The sequence below is a fragment of the Nycticebus coucang genome, chromosome 20, assembly GCF_027406575.1.
Source record: "Nycticebus coucang isolate mNycCou1 chromosome 20, mNycCou1.pri, whole genome shotgun sequence".
Taxonomy (NCBI): domain Eukaryota; kingdom Metazoa; phylum Chordata; class Mammalia; order Primates; family Lorisidae; genus Nycticebus; species Nycticebus coucang.
The window spans coordinates 46,919,220-46,941,702 of record NC_069799.1 but is presented as its reverse complement, the minus strand read 5'-3'; the positions used below and the strand labels follow the sequence as shown (position 1 = coordinate 46,941,702).

Genomic DNA, 22,483 nt, shown 5'->3' with positions numbered 1-22,483 from the left:
TCAATGGCCATCCTTAAAACAGAAGATGGGAAGACAGATGACTTCTGTACCAATACACAGAACAAGCAGTGTAGTGAAAGTCATCTGGGAGCTGATGGCTGCGATCTAGACAAGGGGTGATGGACATCTGGCCACAGGCGGTAGCTGCAGTAATTCAGAGAAACAGGAGAGACGGTATGAGATGCTGGAGGACAGTGGTTCCCAACCTTCCTAATGCCGCAGCCCTTTAATACATGACCCACAGGTTGAGAACCGCTGCTGTCGGAAGAAATAAATGAAAACATCTGGCTACTGACCATCAGCAGAGATGGGAAAAAAATCAGCTTTTTAGGATATTTAACAACAATGTCACTAATTAGTAAACAGCAACTACCATCTGGATAAGTGTCGGGCACTCTACTGAGTGCTCCACTTGTGTTCTGAATTCCCAGTACCACCATTTGTGGTGGGTGCTACGGTTCGCTGGTTGCAGGTAAGAAAACTTGAGACTTAGAGAGATTAAATCACCTGCTTAAATTCCTAAGAATAAACAGTAATCATGCAGACCTGGAATCTGAAACTTGAAATGTTGGGTTATACAGCCAACATTCTTAACCAGCAGGGCACACTGCCCCGAGGTTTTCAGCTGGGGGAACTGAACCAGTGGAAACTGATTAAACCAGGAAGGGCGTAGTGGAAACACACACGTTCCCAGATGCTGCAAGCCTCTTGGAAGGGGCATTAAGAAGAACGCTAACCCTTCTTCCTCCACACCAGGAGGCTTTGGCTTTGGCTAAGTTCTGTTCAATATGGAAGAGATCCTGCTGTTTATCAACATTCCTGTAAAAAGGAAAACACACAGATGGCTGCTGTTCTAATGGAACTGTGACGTAGTCCCCCGACATACGGCAGGCAGATGCACACCTCCCTGGGAACGGAGGGGCTACAGAAAGGTATGTCGTCACCGCTAGTTTCTGCCCCAGCCACCGTGGCTGCCCCCCTTCCAGAGCACGTCTGCACCCTTGGCTAGTTAAACAGAACCTGCATCTAATCTAAGTGGAGGGGGGACTGTTCCCTTCCTATTTATAGACCACTTAAAAATGCCAGAGCTGGTTTTGGAGGGAAATGCAGTTAAAATCAAATATGCTAATTCTGAGACAAATCAAATATCCGGGAAATAGCCACTGAGCAACTAACTGTAAATTGGCCACAGCAAACCAGGGATCAGGTGGAGTCACTGAACTGGAGCTCATCAAAACCAGGGTTGGTTCAGAAGTCACTTGTACAGAAATGATCGCTGGAACCAGGACCCAGGTACAGGTACAAACAGCGGTATGCAGGGCGTGAAAAGTGGGCCAAGGATTGAAGATACCCCCATAAGTAAGGGGCCGGGGCATGAAGAAAACCCAGTGGCAGAAACCACGAAGAAACACAGTTGGAGATGTGATATCCAGTTGTCAAATCTACTCCAGTATTCTGCCCAGATCTGTGTTAAACCCACCCCGCCCCTCACCCGCACTCCTCAGTCCAACAGTGTTCTACCCAGATCTGTGTTAAACTCACCCGGCCCCTCACCCGCACTCCTCAGTCCAACCGTGTTCTGTCCAGATCTGTGTTAAACGCACCCCGCCCCTCACCCATGTTCTGCCCAGATCTGTGTTAAACCCACCCGGCCCCTCACCCGCACTCCTCAGTCCAACCTGTGTCCTGCCCAGATCTGTGTCAAACCCACCCCGCCCCTCACCCGCACTCCTCAGTCCAACCCGTGTTCTGCCCAGATCTGTGTTAAACCCACCCCACCCCTCACCCGCACTCCTCAGTCCAACCCGTGTTCTGCCCAGATCTGTGTTAAACCCACCCGGCCCCTCACCCGCACTCCTCAGTCCAATCCTCTACCTGTTGGGTAATAGTGAATTCCTCTCAATCTCACCCCACTATTCCAAAGTGGTGAATTATCTAAATTCCACTTGTGATCGTGACAAAGTCCTACAGACCATGTCTCAACCAGAGGTACAGTTCAGGGTTAGGCATAAAAAAGAAAAAAATGACATCTTTCTGGTGTGTCAGTTACATACAATGGAAAGTGATTTTTAGTCTGTTAGATCCAACATGAAACTTCACAATTTCATGCTTGCAGAAGAAGACGACTTTTCAATGCCCCCCTCTCACTCCCTGCCTTCTCCTGGAAAGACTTCTGTCATAAAGTGTACATTTTGGTGGAAAAAATTGGGGGCAGTGGGCAAAGTAGGTGAGACTTGTGCTTGTCCAGTTTAAGGTAGAGAGCTGAAGAAAGAAGGACTAAAAATGAATAAAGGGGAAGAAATTTTCAATATGAATTTAAGTCTCTTGTTGTTCTCTGAGGGGCAGCCAGGGTTTGAAACTTTGGCTTCACGGCACCCTGGTTACATGACTCAAGAACAATTCCTTAACTTCTCCATGATTTGGTTCTTCTGTTCTCATAAAATGAGAACGACAATACTGAAGGGGCTGCTGTGCAAATTAAACATGAGAGTCTCGGGAGAGCTCGCTCAGCACAGCACCCTGGCATGCAGGACCGATGGATAAATGGCAGCTCTTATCTGTGAACACCCAGCCTGCCCCAATCTGTTAAAGCACTGCAAAGCTTTTATTGCCTATAATTATTATTAGACAGGAAAATGTCTATTTTGATAAACAGTCTTACCGTGTCATTCACGGTCTGTCTGGAGAGACTCTTTAACCTCCGTATGCAAAAACAAGAGTGGATTTTATTGCCCAGTTTTAGACCCATCTGGAAATTAGAAGCACCCAGGACTAACAGCAGTCAAGCCAAGATCACTTTAGTTATCATTTATAAAGCTTAAGAGGCTGAACCAAAAACAGTTTAACAGGTCTTGGTGGTGCGTTTTGTAGTCAGTAAGCACATTAATGATTCAATAAAGCGCTTTACTGCGGACACCATTCTGAAACGCATGGGAGAGGGAACACAGGAAAAACCAGAGTCACCAGACTCCTGCTGCTGAACGAGGACAGCTGGTTACGGGTTGTCTAGGTTAACTGGTTTCCAGGAGGGAGTGCGCAAATATACAAGGCATTTATATTATCTTCATATTGTGTATTCAGCAATCACTTAAAGTATGAGAAGGAATTCAAGAAGGGAGGGAGTGGCTTAACACAGGTCTGGCCTTAAGCAGGAGAACCTGTTTCAAGGGACAGTCAGAAGTACAAGGATCACCAGGGAAAAGTCTGCATGCAGCTGGAGACGCAAGGGACCTGCCTCCCTTCCCTTCCCCTCCCTCTCACCTTCATTCCAGGAGAACCTCTTTACTCCCAGCCAACTTGCCCCTCCAAATAACTGTTTTCCACCATTGCTTCCCTTTTTTCCAAAGAAAATTTTATTTTACCTTCTATCACCCATTTCTCAACATTAAAAATTTTAAAGAGGGGGAATTATTGTAGTAAATGAAACTTTTAGTCCTTTTTCTACCCATGGAGTTCCAGTAACAATATACATTATAATAATAGCCTGTTTCCCCGAAAATAAGACATCCTCCGAAAATAAGACCTACTTACAGGAAAGATGAGACATCCCCTGAAAATAAGACCTAGCGCGTCTTTGGGAGCACACCTTAAAATAAGACACTGTCTTATTTTATTTTCAGGGAAACAGGGTAACAAAGTTTCATCTACTTTATTACAAGTACCTTGAAGGCAGGGATGCCTCATACATATTCAAATCTGCTCTCAGAATACAATCTCAACTACGAAATAGTGCATGTAATAAATACATCATTCTAAAACCAAGAATAATTTATAATTCCAATTCCTTTAATAGCTCCAAGGTATTTCTACCATTAAATGAATTAAGCTACTTTCAGACTATAACAAAAGGACTTGCTATTAATAATTTCTTTTAGATTTACTTCTAAAAACAAGAACAATTTAGCTTAACATTTCCAAGAAAAATATTGTAGAGACCAATGTCATTTACTCATCTTAAGCAGTCTCGCTCTATAATCTTTAGAAACCAACTCCTAACATTGAAAACTGACTTAAAAAAAAAGAAAAAGAAAGAAAAAGGATCAGACATTTAACCTACTTTTTCTAAACTAACTACATTTCAGTTGATAAGGGAAATTTTCTCTTTATAAAAATATTTTTATAACAAAATATGGAAGACAATCAAAATGTCACCATTTTGCAAACCTGTGACAAAGTAATGGATCTAGGCAATGATTATGAATTGTCATAAGCACCACAAAAAGAGAGAAAAGCAAAATTACCTGACCCTGGCGAGAAGGATGTTCTACCACCTATGAAGCAGTTTTGCCAAAAAATTAGAAACTGAATCCAAATCAGGATCCAATTACTATTTACAGGAAATAAAAGAACAGAAGAATACATTAAACCATGCGTTAAATCAAGAGCACTACAACAGGTGGCAGCCTGTTTCTTTTTATTTAGTAATGACAATGTTACCAAATACTTCTTGACAAATGAACAGAACATGTCTGCAAGTTCCTTGAAATTATCCTCATCTGAAAAGATGAGGAAAGTTGATCATGTGTAAGCATGTTTATAGATGCATTCACTGTGATAAGAAAGCAAAATTTACAACTTCATTTAGATCAGGAGTTGCCTGTCTCAGAAATATTTTCTTTCCTATCACTTGGAAAAATACAGTATAGCTAAGCTCCAGGAAGTAGCAGATCCTGCTTCTTTATTACAAAAAAAAAAAAAAAAAAAAAAATCACATTTGTTAAAAAGAGCAGTGATCTCATCAGAAGTCTTTATTCTCCCTGGCTACATCAAGGAATACTTGGTATACAAAAAAACTGCATATAATTTGGTGAGTTTGAACAAATATATATATATATGCCTGTAACCAGCCCCACCATCCAGGCAGCAAACACGTCTATCACCTCCAGAAGTTCCCTTGTGTCCCTTTATTCATGTGTGTGTGTACGAGAGTCAAGAACACTTAACACGAGATCTACTGTCTCAACAAATTTTTAAGTACGCAATACCATCTTAACTATTTTCCAATGGGAAAACCTTCATGTTCTTAGTGACAGATAAAATTTTTCCAAAAATCTCATTCTTGCTTGAAGACTTGTTTGAGGAATTTTATCCTCAACAACAAATATGTCCTTATCTTTTGCTTTTGGAAGCAACAGGCTTATTTGGGAAGCAATAAGCTTAACTCATTCATTTTTGAGAAAGTGTCTGCCAAATATCCAATTTTTAGTACTGATAGTTCAGCTTTTGATTGTTATTTCATATAAAAATGATACTCTACGAAAAAAGCTGCTAGTTAAGCTTGCAGGTCAGATAGTTGGCACAAGTTCTTTTCCTCAAGACGACCTTCATACTTGAGCACACAGCACAATCCCTCCCTAGTAGTGTGGACTAGTTCATCACACAGAATATTAAAAAGGGGGCAGATTTCACACAGCTGTTCATGTGCACTGTTTCATCAAGGACATTCTCACGTGGAACTGTGAGGTCCGGTGTGAGTTCATGGTGGCAGTGACTCCCTGCCCACGCAGCTGGTGCCCCTTGCCTTGATTCATGCTAAGGTCCTTGTGGTTTTACATACCCTTGATTTTATCATCATCAGTGCAAATGTCTGTATCATGAAAATTGCAAATGACCTCTCAGCATTACAAAGGCAATTTTGATGTCAGGAATGTCCTGAAAGGTTAGTTTTCCTTTGTTATGTTTGGACTGTGGAAGGAGAATTTAACGTGAAAAAGGAGAATGCTTAGGTTGTGGGCTCTGGAAGAGGAATACCTTGGCCTGGTCTTGGGCCAGCAGACAAAGAAACAGGAGGGCAGGGACCGGGCGGCACACAGGTGTGTGGCCCATGCGGCTCAGATGCAGGTAACTGTACATGTCATGGTGGTTTAGGGCGCCACCTGAGAGTACGAAGCCAGGGTCAGCATCCAGAAAGTGGGCCTGAGGGTGGCTGGCCAATGCTGCATGAACCAGCTCATTCCCAAAGTGGGTTAGGATGCTGGCCCCTAGGAAGCAGGCCAAACACCATGACATGGGCCTGAGGCTGCCGCTCGTTCACCAGTTGCTCCGTGGCCTTGATGCCACCAGCCACCTGCTCTGCTGTATGCGCCCAGCCAGACCACTACCATCTCACACTGGTGTATTAACTAGACCAAAGAGCCCCTGATGAAGACGCCTTCAGATTCCTCATCCTCGCTGTCTGCCACAAACTGATGGTGCAGGGACAGCCAGTGCCCGTGGCCCTGCACAGCCCGCACTGACGTCAGCTTGCTGGCTGCATTCTCCTCTCCTCTCATCCTGGCTGTGCAGCTCCCACACTGGTGACACCTGGAGCATCCAGCTCAGAGAGGGGGCAAGACCACCCAGCACCCACCACGGGAAGGAGGGAGAAACCACCACTGGTCCTGAAAGGTTCTTGAGGATCCCCAGAGTGTCATGGAGCACTCTGAGAACAGTGGCCTGCAGTATCGCTGGCCCGTGCAGGCTGTCTCCTCACTGACCCGTCTCCTCTAAGGTGGCTGAACAGGATCCACCCTCTTCACTTACTCGCCCAGCTATTATATCCTGATAAGACAAGTTAAAAAGAGGACTAACGGGTTCGGTGCCCGCAGCTCAGTGGTTAGGGCACCGGCCACATACACCAGGGCTGGCGGGTTCAAACCTGGCCCAGGCCTGCTAAACAATGACAACTACAACAACAACAACAAAAAGTGCCAGGTATTATGGCAGGTGCCTGTAGACACATCTACGTGGGAGGCTGAGGCAAGAGAATTGCTTAAGCCCGAGAGTTTGAGGTTGCTGTGAGCTGTGACGCCATGGCACAATGCCATAGCACTCTACAGAAGGTGACACAGTGAAACAATGTCTCAAAAAAAAAAAAAAAAGAGCACTAACAACCACCAGCCACAGCCACTCAGAAAAGGGGCCTTGGGATGAGAATATTCTGCATTAGGCCACAGGGGGGAGGTTAGGAGACCCGGGCTGGGAGAGTTTGGTGGCACCGATTCATACTCAGTTCAGTGTGTACCTATCTTAAGACTCTGATCTCAATCAGCTAACCTGATCTGTCCACACTTGTAGGTTAAGGACACTAGAGAGAAACTGGTTCCCATGCCCTTCCTCCCCTACCTAACTCAAGAAATATCAGAAACAGTCATCCAAAACAAAAGAACTCTCTCTCCTTTCACATCAGGACCAGCCTTATCTCAAAAGGCACTTAAGCCTCAGGCCTGAAGTCAGAGTGGCAATGTCAATTCTCAAACATTTTTCCCCATGTTGAATGAGACATGGGGCCACTCACGATGTGTGAGGCGAGCTGAACCACTGCAGAGCCCTGGCTGCTGAATCTAAGTGAAACAGGAAGGAGCCGCAAGGTTCTAAGCACATCGGAGACAAGGTCCCCATCCACCCTGGCCGCTGGGCAAAGAAAAGTGGCAGGGACAAAAGCAGGGAAGTCACTGCAGCAAACCAGGCAACAATAATGGTTTCATTCCTTCCATAAAGGCCAAAGCATTCACAGGCAGGCCCCAGTTACAAACGAGATAGGTTCCGTGGGTTTGTTCATAAGTTGAATTTGTATGTAAGCTGGAATAGGTACATTTACCTACTACCCACCTATAATAGCCTCCATTTGTCAGGGCGAGTTGTACATAAGTCAGATGTTCGTAACTTGGGAACTGCCTGTATTTGTAATGGACAAATATGGTCCATAATGAGCTCTTTCTTAAGAGTTGTCACTAGTTTCTCACAGAGTGGTAACAAAATAAAAGGCTGCCTATTATTAATGCCCTGTGTTCTCTGCACTATTCACAAATAATAGTCTTTCTTGTTTGGGGGGATTTTTTACTTTTTTTTTTGAGACCAGAGTCTCACTATGTTGCCCTTGGTAGAGTGCCATGGCGTCACAGCTCATAGCAAACTCAAACTTTTGAGCTTAAGCGATTCTCTTGCTTCAGCCTCCCAAGTAGCTGGGACTACAGGCGCCCACCACAACGCCTGGCTATTTATTTTTTACTTTTCATTAGGGACTATTTCAAGCATATACTAAGCAGGAGAGCATAGTACAATACTATAAGGAACCTCCATGTATTCATCACCCACCTTCAATTCAAGGCCAGTCTCTCACCCCCCACCTCCCCACCTGGATTACTATGCAGTGTCATTTTATTTACTGTGACTATATGTGGACGGCACCTGTGGCTCAACAGAATAGGGTGCCGGCCCCATATGCAGGAGGTGGCAGGTTCAAACCCAGCCCCGGCCAAAAACTGCAAAAAAAGAAAAAGACTATATGTTATTATGAAATTTTAGAAGAAGGGTGGCGCCTGTGGCTCAAGGTCTAGGGTACCTGTCCCATATGCTGGAGGTGCCAGGTTCAAACCCAGCCCCGGCCAAAAAACCACAAAAAAAAGAAATTTTAGAAGAAAACAGATTAACATAGCAAAGAAGTAAATCATCTAGAATTTTAATGCCCATTACTGATATTATCTGAACTGTTTTCATTCGACCATTCACACAAAAACAGAAAGGAATTAACAGAACATGAACAGTTGAGAGTTTTCCGTAAAAACAAATTCATTCTTTATTACAAAATTAGGGTTATCCTGATCATAAGTAAGATTTTGTAATCTTCTGCCACCCTACATTAACAATTCCCATAGAGAAGAAGAAGAAATATTTATTGCCGCACATTTAGGTTGTTTCTAATTTTTAAGGTATTAAAATATCATAATGAAGCACAACTTTTTTTATAAATTTAGCTTACATGTAAGAACACACTAACAAATGCTAAACATGCAAAAATGTAGAGACAAATGGGATCCCAGGTGTGTGCAATATGAGACCTGCTGCTGGTGAGATCAGGAAAAGGATGAGTCAGCCAGAAACATTAACTAGAGAGGAAACAATCAAACCTACATCATTCCAGTTGGGAACTCTCACCAAAAACATACTGGAGAAATATTAAAGGTCTGTTAACAAACCAACCTCACAGGGAATGTAAACTCGGCAAAGCTGTTAACCATCTACAAAATTAAGTTACCGTCTACTGAGAACACACCAGGTGCTAAGTATAGCACACGAACAAAACGATGTCTTTGCATAAGAAAATTTAAGAGAGGCCAGGCACTGGTGGCTCACACCTGTAATCCCAGCACTCTAGGAGGCCGAGGCTGGAGGATCGCTTAAGCTCAGGAGTTCAAGACCAGCTGAGCAAGAGGGAGACCCCACTTCCCCCAACCTGCTCCTCAGAGGCTGAGACAAGAGGAATGCTGGAGCCTAAGAGTTTGAGGTGACAAACTGAGACTCTCTCTCAAAGAAAAAGACAATCTAAGAGAAGACACACAAACATTTACAAAACAATGTAAGTATTACACTTTCCTAGAGAAACATGCCAGGTACTGTGGCCCACCACGGAGAGAAAACTAACCTATGGGTTGACAGAACTAAGGCAAACATATTTCAGATAAGCTACCCACATTTTTCTGTCTTGAAATTATGTATCGACAAGTGCAAGTGCTACAATGTTCACGACGTTAGAGATGGGGATTTTGGTTGTTTTTGTTTTTTACAACTTTAGAGATGAGTCTCATAAATACGATGTTGAGGGGAAAGCATCAGACACCAAAGAGTCTATACATTATATGATTTCATTATACAAGTTGCAAAAATCTCACCGTCATTCCACACTGTCGCAAACAGCGTTTGGGTCACTGCTGGGGTCCTGTAAATGTTCTGCTGCTTCCCTGGAGCGCTGACACATGCATATTTCATTCAATGACCTGTACACATAACATATATGTACTTTCCAGTATATGTTAAATTTCAATAATTTTTTGAAATTCAAACAGTTTAAGACGCATAATAATTTCCATTTTATTTATCCAAACACGTGATGGCTTTCAACTAAGCAGTCATCATACAGAGCTTATCTTTGAAAAATCTGATTAAAAATAATTCAAATATCTAATTTTAAAACCTCAATATACACAACTATAACTTTGGGGGGTAAAGAGTTACACCCTATCTATGACAGTTACCTCACCAAAACCAGAAAGAGGATTCTGTGATCATTTCTCAACCTTACCCAAGTCCATGAAGCCACAACAATTAAAAAAAAAAAAAAAAATGGAATTTCCCAATTAAAGGCAATACTAAAGGTAAATTCCCTTTAAAGTTGGAAACAAGATGAAGAGGCCACTCTATCACTCCTCAATAGACTACCACAAATCTAATCAAATTCATGGACATCAGACAAGGACATACAAAAGATAGAATAATAAGAACTGCAAATAAAAAAAATGAATGAAATGACCTATATAGAATATCTGAAAGGAAAAACTAGATGTTAGAAACAGTGAGCAAGATGACCTATGAAAGATATTAAAAATATAGTCACATACCACATAGCAATGCTTCAATGATAAGCCACGTATGTCTCAGTGGTCCCACAAGATTATAATGGAGCTGAGAAACATACCTAGTTAATTCTAATATAAAGTCAGGGTTGAAAACTAGGTATACCCTCTATAGATCAATATACATAAACAAGTGGTAGCAAAATAAAAAAAAAAAAAAAACACTAAGGAATTAGAACAGGAATAAATTGATCAGAACAGAGCAGGGAACCCACAAATAGATAGGGAGGTGTGAGCAGGTAAGATGTATGAGTGTGTGTGCCTTGATTTGGACAGAGGTAGCATCACAAACCACTAGGTTATTTAGTAAATGAGACTGGTGGAAACTGGTTTGCCATAGGAGAAAACATAGAAACACAACCTTTATTAACTAGGAATAAAGAATGTTTTCCTAAACAAGAAAAAAAAATGGATGGATCATAACAAAATTAAATATTCTGCTCAAGAAAAGATATCAAAGGGAAAAAAACGTAACTGGTAAAAAACTAAGAAAAGACATGTGGATTGTTCAAAATTTAGCCAGAGGAGCCGGGCATGGGGCTCATGCCTGTAGTCCTAACAGTACAGACAAGCTGAGGCAGGAGGATCACTTGAGCCCAGGAGTTTAAGGCTGCAGTGAGCTACCACATGACCATCTAAGCAACAGAACAAAACTTTGCCCTTGTCTGTTAAAAAAAAAAAAAAAAAAGAATTTAAATAAAAACGAAATCCAACAAAAGATTAACACGTATGATAGAAAAAAAAAAAACACTCCTGTAAACTATGGCAGAAAGGCAGGAAAAAGAAAAGCAAAGCTAACAGAAAGAGGCAAAGAATATATAAATGCCCAACTCACCAAAGGGGAAACCCACATGGAACGTGACTGAATACTCAACCACATTAGTAATAACCGAATTGCAAATAAGAACAAAACGTATCACTTTGTTCCTGGATTATTCCATCTGTTGCGTCAATTGGAAAAAATGAGAAGGTCAGAAAATGCCAAGTGCCAGCAAGAATGAGGGGAGCAGCAGCTGGTGAGACCGCAAACCAGGCCGGCCACTTGGGATGACGACCTGGCAGTACTGATTAACGAAACTGCGTGCAGGGTCCCAGGGAGGGGGGCACACAAGAACAGGAGAACGGGAATGTGGAAAGATGACGAGAGGGAAAGATACAATGACATGGGAGACTTTCTGGGGACAAGTCGTGACAGGGGGCCATGAACTGAGCATTCACTCAAGTCTGAGCACCTGACTGGGGAGGGCGGGGAAGGGGGTTTTCTGTGTCATACATTCCTTCACTGAACCAGCTGGACACGGTCCCTACACACTGAGCACTGTGCCCATGTTGGGGACCCAGGACCAAAGATCAGGGCCTTGCCCTCGAAGAGCCCATACTCCAGTGAAGGAATCAATAAAGACTAAACAAAGAAGATGATAAGAATGTGATAACCGCTGCAAAGGAAATAAAATGAGTGACCATGACAGAGAGCAACCAACGGAGAGAGAGGGGATCTGCCTTCCAGAGGACTGTTAAAGAGGTGGGCTCGTGTATCTGCAGTAAGAGAACCAAGTAGGCATTCAGCAAGGCAGAGGAAGAGTCCTTAAGAAAGGGGCTCAAGGTCATCCCATACCAACTTGTCACAGCACAGGTGAGAGAGTGTGTTCTCAAGATGTCTTTCAGGTACTTCCTGTAATTTATCTCCCAGGAACAACCTTTAAAAGTCCTGTTATGTAAAGTGTAGACAATAAGGATCATTGTAAGAGTCCCACATACTGTGAGCAAAGAATTCCACCTCTGGAGGGAGACAGAGGAGGAAGGTACCACCTATATGAGTAACGTGTCTCTAAAAAAAACATTCTGAAAAATACTAGGACCCACAAACTTTTCCTCCATGCATTAAATAGCCACTATTTATTTTTTGTTTTCCCCAGCATACAGCTAGCAAATGAAGATAAATTAAAAATGTTCTGTCCTTGCCTCATTTCTACCAGATTCCAAATTCTACTTCTTATTTGAGAGACTGAGTGATGTTTATGGTTAAAAGCCAACCTGCTAGGCATGGTTCTATGAGCTTCTGCTCACTTGAGCTCACTTAATATTCACAACGTAAGTATATTATTTCCACGTTAGTAATGAAAACAGAGGTTAAGAAAATTCCCTGAAGTTGAAGAAATAGCAAGCAGCAGATCAGAAATTCAAATCCTTCTTTTTCTTTCTTCCTTTTTTTTTTTTTTTTTGAGACAGAGTCTCACTCAGTCATCATGGAGTTGAGTGCTGTAGCATCATAGCCCACAGCACCTTCAAACTCTTGGACTAAAGAGATCCTCCTGCCTCAGTCTTCCAGGTAGGTGGGACTACAGATACTGCCATAATTCCCAGCCAGTTTTTCTATTTTTAATAAAGATGGGGCTCCTACTCTTGCTCAGGCTGGTCTCAAACTCCTGAGCTCAGGCTATCCACTGCCTTGGCCTCCCACAGTACTAGAAACATCAACGCCTATGTTAACCACTATAATCATATACCCCCACAATCTACGCAGCTGTTTGCAAAGGGTGACCCCTGGACCAACAGCCAACCCATAACCTTGGAATTTATTAGAAGTGCAAATTACCAGGACCCATCCAGACCTAATGGATCAGAAGCTCTGGAGGGCAGCAAGTGAAGGGTTAACAAGTCATCCACATAATTTTGAGGCATGCTACAGTCTGAGACTAAGCTTAATGTTAAAAAGGAAATAACTACCATTTTGAAAATTCCAAAATACAAAATTTTTCTCCTACTTAAAATGACTACAAATAAATCAAAATGATGTTAATTCATTTCCTCACTGTCCATTATCTCTCTTCCAAACCTGAAAAAATGCCTAATCTGTACCCTGATTATACCATGTACAAAAGCATATTCTGATGGGCCCTCCTGGTAATTAAGCTAAATTCAAAACATGCAAAGAGCACAGAGTTCCAAAGTGACTCTTCAGAAGTTAAATCAGAAGCCATAATAGGAAGAGGAAAAAAATGTATTTTTTTTTTTTTAATATCAGCAGTAGAAGCTTTATAAATCTTGGGCCGTAACACCATAATCCTTTCTAGCCTGGGCTCAAATCCAGATTTTTACTACATCACGGCAAGAAATTTCCAGTTGCCAAAAAAGAAGTTACAACCCTCAGAAATTTTGATTCTCAAGATTCAGATTGCTCTAAAGTATACATAGAGAGGAACTGCCTTTCAAAAAGGGTGTTTTTCATCAGGAATAAAGCTAGTCAACACCTAATGATATATCAGACCTTCTCACGGTGTTTCCTGCAGCAAAGGGGGCTGACATTATCTCTGCCCCACACGCCAGTTACAACATCCTCCCAGACCCTTCTGTTTTCAAAGCTTTTTTCCCCAGCTCAGGTTCTTACTGGGAGCAGTACAGTTCTACGTGTATCCAAGGTTGCCTATTTCTAATAAGGCCTTTTTGTTGTCGTTAAAGGGATAGAAGAAAGAGCGTGAGAAAGAAGTCTTTTCAAACACCTACCATAAAACTGGAAATCTACCACAAACCAACTAACTCTTTGAAGCTACTTACTTGCATACTCAAGTCATTAATTTTATGAAGTTCGGGATTCTACTTATTTCAAAAATTGAAAACATACATTTGAAAATTAAAGAGTACTAGCCCAAGTCTGAGCCACAGGAGAGCTATAAACCTGCATTAAAATGCTTAATGACCTGGTGATGGCTGTCAAAGGTGAAGAGACCTCCAGGCCAGCCTTCAATCTGCCTGGCTACTTAGAACCACCCACCCAGCTTTCCATTCCCACCAAGGGCTGGCAGCACTGCCAGGAATGAGCTTCCAAGAAGGGCTGGACCCTATTTAATTTCCCTCTCCCAAATCACCATCAAATCAAATCTCCTGAGAATCAGCCAGCGATTCTAAGAAACTAATTACCATTGCTCTCTTCACCCCCCACACAGTGGGACTCAAATAAACACACACACCCCCCAACCTCAAAGACTTTCCCATTTTGATTTCTATCCTACCTTTCAAAAGTCCAGTGTTTCTTCAAAACATCTTGCAAAATGCAACATCCCAACTTTATTCTCCACTGCCATTTTTACACCTAAAACTGGTTAGCACTTTTTATCAAAGCAGCAACAGTTATGTTTTTCTCTCTCCCTTCTATAAGTCAGTAGTAACAAGCAGGCCTCCTGGTTCCCATCACCAGCAAGAAAAGAATACCCCCCTCTTTCATAAGGAAAGCAATCCGATAATAATGTTCTCCTCAGTGAATAGATGTATTAAATGAATTTTCAAGAAAATAACTTACACATGTCAGAAAATTTTTTTTCTCCTTAAGCTCCTGTTCGTAACAGCCAGCCAATAACCTTGCTACATACACCCAATTCTTTTAAAGAATCAGTAATCCACAAAAGCAAAACATGAGACTGTGCTCAACTACTGCAGTTCCAGTTCACAGAAGATTTTTAACAAAACACAAGCCATTAAAAAAAAAAAAGTACAACTATATATAAAATGAATAAATCTACAATCTGGGTTCCTGCCCACAGAGACAAGCAGAGAGCTACTTAGGAGAAATTACAGGTGCAGCTGAAAGGTACTGCTGGTTAGGTTTCAGACCACCTCTCAAGGTCACACAAATTTTTTGGTTTCCCAATGCATATAAAGTTTAGATTTTTTAAAAACATTGTACAAAAAAATACATTTAATTTTAAAAAATGCTAACAATCATCTGAGCCTTCGGTGAGTCCTAATCTTTGTGCTGGAGGAGGGTCTTGCCTCCATGATGATGGCCTCTGATCATGGTGGTGGCTGCTCAAGGTTGGAGTGGCTGTGGCAATATCTTAAAATAAGACAACGATGAAGTGTGCCACATCAATTGACCCCTTTCACATAAGATTTCCCTGTAGCATGTGATGCTGTCTGGCAGCACTTTATGCACGGCAGAACTTCTTTCAAAATCGCAGTCAATTCTCTCGAATTGCTTTATTAACTAAGGTTATGGAATATTCTAAATCCTTGGTTGTCACTTGACCAATGTTGACAGTATCTTCTCCAGGAGTAGATTACATCTTCAAGAAGCCACTTTTTTTGCTCATCCATAAGCTGCAACTCCTCATCCGTTCAAATTTTATTACGAGATAACAACAATTCAGTCACATCTTCCGGCTCCCACTTCTAAGGCTAGTTCTCTTGCTATTCCCATCAGGTCTGCAGTTACTTCCTCCACTGAAGTCTCAAACCCCTCAAAGTCCTCCTTGAGGACTAGAGTCAACTTCCTCCAATTTCCTGTTGGTATTGATATTCTGACCTCCCCCCATGAATCATAAATGTTCTTAATGACATCTAGAACAGTGAATTCTTTCCAGAAGGTCTTCAATTTATTTTGCCCACATCTATCAGAGGAGTCACAATCTAGACAGTTAATAGGCTTACAAAATGTATTTCTTAAACAATAATACCTGAAAGTTGAAATGACCCCTTGATCCATGGGCCACAGAATGGATGTTGTGTTGGTAGACATGAATAAAAAGGCTGATATCCTTGACCTCTCCATCAGAGCTGTTGGGTGACTACGTCCATTGTCAATGAGCAGCAATCCTTTAAAGGGAAACTTTTTTCCTGAGCAGCAGGTCTCAACAGTGCCCTTAAAATATTTAGTAAATCATGCTGTACTCATGTGTGTTGTCATTAGGCTTTCTTGTTCCATTTACAGAGCACAGGCTGAGTAGATTCAGCATCCTTCTTAAGGGCTCTGGAATTTTCTAATGATAAATCAGCATTGGCTTCAACTTAAAACCTTCAGCCACATTAATCAACCCCTAAGAAGAAAGTCAGCCTTGTTCTTTGAAGGTTTCAAACCACACATTGACTTCTCCTCTCTAGCTATGAATGTCCCAGATGGCACCTTCTTCCAATAGAAGGCTATTTCGTCTACATTGAAAATCGGGGTTTTAGTGTAGTCGCCTTCATCATTGATTTTAGCTAGATCTTCCGGATAACCTGCTATGCTTCAACACCAGCACCTGCTGCTTCATCTTGTACTTTTATGTTACAGAGACAGCTTTTTCTTAAACCTCATGAACAACCTCTTTCTGCTAGCTTACCACTCTTCCTCTGCAGCTTTCCTCATCTCTCTTGGTCTTCACAGAATTAAAGAGAGTTAGTCCCTGGCTCTGGATTATCGCTTTGGTTTAAGGGAATTGTCGTGGCTGGTATGATTTTCTATTCACATCACTAAGGCTTTTTTCATGTCACAAATAAGTCGGTTTTTCCCTCCTATCATTCATGGGCACTTTAAAGTTCCTTCCAGAACTTCTCCTTTGCACTTACAACTTGGTTAATCATAGGCACAAGAGCCCAGAATTTCAGCCTGTCTCAGCTGGGGGCATGCCTTCCTCACTAAGCTGAATCATTTTTAGCTTTTGATTTAAAGTGAGAGAAGCTGTACTCTCCTTTTCACTTCAACACTTAGAGGCCATTGTAGGTTTATTAATTGGCCTAATTTCAGGGGATAAGGCAGTCAGAGGAGAGGGGGAGAGATTGGGTAACAACTGACGGGTGCAAGAGTCAGAACACGCACAGCTTTATCAATTAAGTTCCATGTCTTATACAGGCATGGTTCATGGCACCCTAAAAAAATTACAATAATAACATCAAAGATCACTGATCACATAACAGATATAATAACAAAACCCTTTAATTATAGCAAAGCGAGCACACACTGTTGGGAAAATGGCAACACACAGTGTGGCCACAAAACATTAATTTGTAAAAAATGCCAAGTCTTCCAAGTGAGGTACAATAAAATAAGGCAGGCTTTGTACTAACAATTTCCTTCACTTTATATTAAGCCACCCTTTCTTTCCAAACAATCTAATAAAATCACTTAAGTCATTCACTGCTGTTTTGCCTAAATTGCAATTACTTGAGAAATAGCTGCTGTACATTTCTATTTTTGTGAGTGAAATGTTTATGTTATAATAAGAAAAAAAAAATCCGTTTCGGAGTTCCAATAACTAGCATCCAGCACACCATCTAGTGGAAGTCAGATAACACCATAAATCATTTTTAAAAAGGAAGAAAAAGAAACCCACGGAAACCCTGAAAACCATAGGGGCAATGGGTGGCAGGAAACCTCAGGTAAGAACAGAGGCAAATATTTTACAAACAACCAAAATCTCTTTCCAATTTCCCATCCTGAAGGAGGGCTGGGCTCATCAGAGAAAAGGATGCATTTTCTTTACAAATCAACAAATGATAAGAAATTTCTTTGTGGAAATTTTTGTCTGGGTGCTACAAATTTTAATTTGACCTGATGGTAAAAGTTAAGTAAAGACACTAAAGCATAAATAAGTAATAAATGCAGGGGTAGACTGACAGCTTTGTGTAAGAGAAGCCTCATATATTACAGGAATAAGTATGTCAAAATGTACATGTAACATGAAACAGATGTATTAGCCACAAAACGAGGGATAACTTCATGATTAGAACAATTGCATTCGCTAACTCAGAATACATTTTCATGTTCCTGATAACTAAATTTAACATAACCTAACAATTCTTTACAGTTCTCTAAGCCTTGACATCACGCAAGAAGTTGTTACCAACTACTCATTTAAACCCACTACAGACTAACCCCCAAACTCCCAAAACTAAGCTGTGAGTCATAACTAAAATATATTATACTTCATTTGCATTTACCATATTAATTATTTCCAGTACGATTCCATTAATTACTTGAATTTCAATTCAATTCAATAGTACTGAAGTCCACTGCTAAACCAGAGAGGCAAAAATCAAGAAGGTTCTCTCATTTGCAAAGCTTCCTAAAATTTAATATAGAGTTTTCACATAGCACTAAGTTTTGTTTGTCTTGTTTTGCCTGTTTCAAACTATCTTAGGGGGAAAAAAAAACACTCAGAGATAGTATCTCTTCACTTGCAAATAAACCATCCCCATCTCTGACTAGTACACATGTGATGGAACTGGAAAGCAGAAGCTTGCCTGATGATAGGAACCTTACCCAGATCTTGGATTAAATCCATCACAGGGTATAAAATAAAGAGTCAAGTGACTGGGGTGGAATGCTTTCATGTCCAGGGCTTTCAGTTTATGCACCTGTAAAAGGGGAATGATGTACACAATCCACTTCAGGAGAATAGGGGATGGCACCCTGCAATTGACAGAGGGCAGTAAGCTTCTGGAGTAAAACACGTAAATTGAAAAAATACTGTTGTGTAGAATCAGAATGGACCTGGACAAAGAGAACACTCATCAAGGGCCATCAAAGTGGCATTACTGGTAAAACTCAGTGACCTCTATCATTTCGCTTGTGAGCAAATGGTATGTTGAAGCCACCAAAGAGGACAGCAATTCCAGGTGCTGCTTCTTTATAAGTCAGATCATGTAATTATCATATAATAACTGCCCAGGACTTATCTGCAAAGTATTACCACATGAGTAGCAAGTGCATGCTAAGCCTAAAGTCCAGAGACCATGTTTAGAGAGGTGCTTTTCCTTTTCTTTTCCTTTGTATTATTAATTTTTTTTGTAGATTTTAATGCTGTTTATTAAAAGAAGAAAAAAGAATCACAATTCTACTCCCACCCGTGGCAGAGTGACAGAGACAAGGTCCCACCCCCACAATCCTTTCCAACCTGCACAGGCATTCCTCAGGATCCTCTCTCTCAGCCCTATCTCACTGCTTCCCACTGGAGCCCAGACAAAACTGAGTGTGACACTGCTGATCTACTGGGCATTTCAGGAAAAAAGCCCCCAAACAAGTTCGCGTTAATAGGGCTGCTTTTAATTTTTAAAATAACAAGTAAGTAAATAATGTTACCGTGTACATCGCACTGCCGAGCTCCTGTCTCTGGAAAACGTGTAATTAGCGCGAAGTCAAGAACAGACGCCTTTCTCGCTTAGGGAGGGAAAAAAAATACCACCAGCCACCCAGCTTATCGCTACTTATCAGCGGGTCCTTTTCCCTCGGGAGCCTGACTCTGACTCAACTCCGCAGTTCTGCCTCCACCTGCCGGTGCTCACAGCCCCCGGCTCCGCCGCGCCGCCTCCCGGGAGTCCCCGAGGGTCCCCGAGGGGTCCCGCCCGCGCGGCCCCGCCCCTCCCCCGGACTCCCGCGAGGCCCCGCCCCCACCTCACCGCAAGGTGCTGCCGGAGCCGAGACGCCTCGAGGCCCGCGGGAGGCTCGCGGGGACCGCAGCCAGCTCGGCCCCGTCGCTGGCGGCGGGAGAAGAGGGGAGCGGACCCCACCGGCCGCAGCGAGCCGGGTGCTGAGACCCGCGCGGCAGCCCGCGGCGTCCCTTTACCTGCTCTGGGGGCAGCCGGGGTCCGCGGGGAGGTGCTCTCGCTCTGGCCCTTGCAGCCCCGGGCCGGGGAGGAAAGGAGGCAGCGACCGCCGCCGCAGAGGACAATCAGGAGCAGCGGGCTGGACACCGCCGCGGCGGGCGCAGGACGCACGAGCCCAATAGGAGCCCGGCCCCCACCTCCAGCCCCGCGAGTAACCGACTCGGCCCCCGCTTTCGGAGGGGCGGAGCCACTGCCAGAGGGGCGGGGGGAAAGGGGCGGGACTGTACCGCCCGCGGGGCGTGAGCGCGGAGGACTCTTTGTAAGAGATGCCTGCTGATAGGCTGCGAAGGGGGTAGGCGTCGCAGACTTGAAGACAGCCTCTCCAGTAAACTCCCTCATTGGTCAGCAACAGAAAACAAAGCCGAGGTCTGATTGGTGACAGCTCTGTGGTTCCTCCTCCAGCTCGCAAAGATAGCAAGCTCCGCCCTGCCCGCCTGGTTCTTTCGCCCTTGGTTCCTGCTCCCAGGTGTTTGCCGAATGGGGTGTGTTTGAGGGATCCGCAGCCTCCCTGGAGAGAACCCCACATCCGAGTTCGTACGCTAAATACTGGCTTTCTTACTTCCCCCTGCGATTCTTTTGATTACCGTATGAACTTGATGAATAAAACCTAAACTTCTACATCTTTTGGATTAGGGAGGTTTCCCGGGTATGTTAAAAATGCAGCATAAGATTCAGAGGAATATTGCCATACGCGAAGAAAAGGCATAAAATGTCTGCACCTTTGGTGACATTAGATGAATTTTCTTCTTATTACCTTTCTGTGTTCTGGACGGAGCAAGTATTGCTTTCATCATTAGAAAAAAATTAATAGAAAAATGAGTAAGATGCAAAGAATTATGAAGCCAACACTGAGGATATCCAAGGGACTTACTCTTCCACGGTAGAAGAAAATACAGTAAATATACTTAACATCTGAGGCCTATCAAAAAATATGAACTCGTATCAGCCTCCTTTAGCTCTCTTCCAAATAACTTTACAAATGTGACTGAGGTGCCCTCATACACCTTCCTAAATAGCTGCTATTTCTCCAACACCTAGGTAGCCTTACATTGGGAACAGAATTGTAGGAATACTCCCTGATAGGAAGAATTTAGAATCCAAAGTACAAAAGCAGTAAAGCTTTAGCAAAAATAGAAAGAAAAGAAAAGAAAGAATGAAAGAAAAGTTAAGAAAACAAAGAAAGAAAAAAAGAAAAGCAGACAACAGAAATTCAGATGATATAATTCGAAGAGTTCAGCTAATGGAGAGAATTATATGAGAAAATCATGTGGCAACACTTCGTAATTTGAAAATCAAAATCAATGACCCATAGTTAAAGTAATTTGGTATCTTTGACCATATCAGCCAGGCCTGTTTAGAGAGGTGAAGCATATGTCATCTGGGGACCACTCTCAGTGAACTCTCTCTGGCTCTCTTAGCATTCTATTTGTTCTTCTCCTCATTCCCATGAAGTTCTAAAACAGGTTATTTGAAATTAAGCACTTCCTCCAACTCTACATATAATTTAACGGTGGGAAAAATGGAGGTTGACAAAAATCAAACCTAAGGAAGGAAAGGAATGTTAAGGTAAACATAAACTTGAAAAGAAATAAGGACAAAACACCTGGCACAAAGAATAGGGCAAATCTTTTATTATCTCTTATTTCCTGAGAATTGTTTAACATTCTTTGGATGACCTCATGACCTAACAGAGTTTTACAGAATAGAAAATGAGTAATAAATGGAATCCTAAATAATAGTCAAGTAACTTTGAGCAAGTAACTTTGTTTTGAGATCTAATTATATTTAAATTATGTAAAAAAAAAAAAAAAGGAGGAACTTAACATAGTCTAATGTGAAGAAATTGGAAAGTTTTTTCCACAAAAATGCCTGAAATTCCATCACTAACATTCTTTCTTTGGGATTAAATAATTTGTTTGTAAGATTATTCCTTTACTCATCAAACATGTCATCAATATTAGTCATCAAATACTAGAGTTAATGAACAAGGCACTCTGAGTGTAGCCTTGAACAAGACAGACTTGAAGCCACTTTTATCAGCAGAAGAAGACAGATAATGAAGCCGTAAACAGATAAATTTACAGAGTAGGATAAGGGAATAGAACAGTGATGAGAGGGACAAGGGAGATACTTTAAGAAGGGAGAAAGAAATGCTCTAAGGAGAAGTGATCTAAGAGAAAGAGAAACCCTAAGATTTGAATTTACACCTAAAGGAGGAAACACCAGCTTTGCGAAACTCCAGGGCAGAGTAACCAACAAGGGCAAAGCCTTGAAATAGGAAGAAAAGTGATGTATTGGAAGAACAGGGAGAAGGTCAATGTGGGATTAATGGCACATAAAGGGAGTGGTACCACACAATGAGAGAAGGATGCTGTAGGGCCCTCGTAGGCAGTGGTAAGAAATGTGTATTTTATTGCAAGGATACCCAACAGGGGTAACATTAAGTTGCTAATATTGGAATAGAATCATTATTTTTTGCCCTTTTCAGAGTGACCGGAAAAATGGGCATTCATTCAGTAAGCCAATCCATCAGGCACAGATCTGCAAAGAACCTACTATTTTCCATGGACAGGTTAGATCTGGAGATAAAATGATGAATGAGACACGCACCCAGGTAGATCTATCCAGGCTGTTACTGCACGGGTGATGGGGAAATCAAGGATGCTATCAGCATACAGCCCCGAAGGAGCCCAGGAAATCATCCTGAAAGAAATGAGGAAGAACCTGAAGAATCA

At 42.2% G+C, this 22,483-nt stretch overlaps 1 protein-coding gene and 1 pseudogene across 5 annotated transcripts in view; both read right to left on the bottom strand.

The window, feature by feature from the left end:
• Positions 1-19,907, bottom strand: part of MPP7 (MAGUK p55 scaffold protein 7) — a 230,649-nt gene extending 210,742 nt beyond the window's left edge. For 2 of the 5 annotated variants that reach the window (XM_053572980.1, XM_053572985.1), the window contains exon 1: positions 19,709-19,907. The gene's annotated coding sequence lies outside the window, so the exon portion shown is untranslated. Of the gene's footprint in view, positions 1-18,405; positions 18,501-19,224; positions 19,366-19,541; positions 19,604-19,708 lie in introns of those variants that run through there. The other 3 variants (XM_053572981.1, XM_053572983.1, XM_053572982.1) reach the window with 3 other exon arrangements.
• On the bottom strand, positions 5,701-6,272 carry LOC128572624 (platelet-activating factor acetylhydrolase IB subunit alpha1-like; annotated as a pseudogene).
• Positions 19,908-22,483: the final 2,576 nt, after the last annotated feature.